Here is a 1,447-nt window from a genome sequence, read left to right on the forward strand (position 1 = left end):
AGAGTCCCTACCCACTATTCATTACTCCTTACCTTATTACACATATACGTATCCATCGACACTCGTCAATATTTCGTCATTATAAATATGAAGCATAATCAAATAACTCATATAGCCTCAGCCTATTAATCATAAACATACCTCAGCAGCATAATACACATCGTCGTCATAAAAATAACATTATAACACCTCAGTCAAATCTCAAAAATCGTCGTAGCTTCCTCCAATAATTTCAAAACCTAAAAAAAATTCTCTGCTCATTTCAATAGTGTCATCTACCTCAAACGTACTTTAAAATCATGCTCCCTTACCAAATACATCATTCAAAGCTCTCATAGTATCACAATGATTCCGAAAAAATATGAACAGTTTACAAAGTACAGACAAAATACAGTTTCATAAGTGTGAAGTTATCCAACTGTGTAATTACGTAAACATCTGTCACTGATATAGTAAAATAAATGTTTGTCTCTCTCAGTTAAATGATCAGATAGCTGTGTAATTTGTGTGTTAGAGAAATATGGTACCGATGTGTAAAGTTGTATAAGCAAATACCATATTAGCTAGGGTTCCTTGTGCTTGCCAAACACATGGTACACAAAGTAGGCGTGTACCCCCCTGAGGATTAATGTAATTATACCCTCAGGTGTTACAGATTACACCAATGGAATGAAATATATCACGGAAAACTTTCTTTGTAATTCAAAAATCTTTAAAAATAAATGTTTTAAGTATAAAATTGATCACTCAAATACGTGTACTGTAGCGCTAAACTGTGCGTCTTGTAACATAATCTCTGTGGAAGTGTCGTAGTTATTGTCCTCCGAAAGCTAAGTTCTGCAGAAGTCAATGTACTTACCTCATGATAAACAAAAGTGAAATGCTTTGCGTATAGATATCATAGTTATTATGCTTATTGGCGTGATGAAGAAAGTACTGTACAGTAACGTATTGTTGTGCCACGAAAAAGGCTGTCTCATTGTTGCTATACCACAAAAGTTACTACTAAAACATGTTTTTCTTTCCAGAAAAATTCAGAAAACTGTGCAGATATAAAACAGAAACACTGCAAAAGCAACATTGTAAATTTTCACTCATTAGTAGCGTCGTAATAAAACCGTGTAGTTGTCACATAAACTAACCACTGTGTCGTCTGGTATCTCACAGAAAGTACTTTAAACCCAGAATGTATTTTCAAGTAAACCAAAATGTTGCATTAAAATCTCATTAGCAGTACTGGTACATGTTCTAAGTATGTGAGCCTTATAGTCGTTACGTAATCGTGCAGCTAACAAGCAAGAATGTACAAATACAACACTGTGTCGTCTGTTCACTATAACAATGCATTTGTAATTTCTGTTTAAAAATGTTCCCTAGGTTCTAGACTGGATATTTCACTTCAAACATTGTTACATGTTAACAGTTTCTAAGTCTGACAATGCATACT

Source organism: Schistocerca serialis, chromosome 2 (genome assembly GCF_023864345.2).
Source record: "Schistocerca serialis cubense isolate TAMUIC-IGC-003099 chromosome 2, iqSchSeri2.2, whole genome shotgun sequence".
In the NCBI taxonomy this organism is placed as follows: Eukaryota; Metazoa; Arthropoda; class Insecta; order Orthoptera; family Acrididae; genus Schistocerca; species Schistocerca serialis.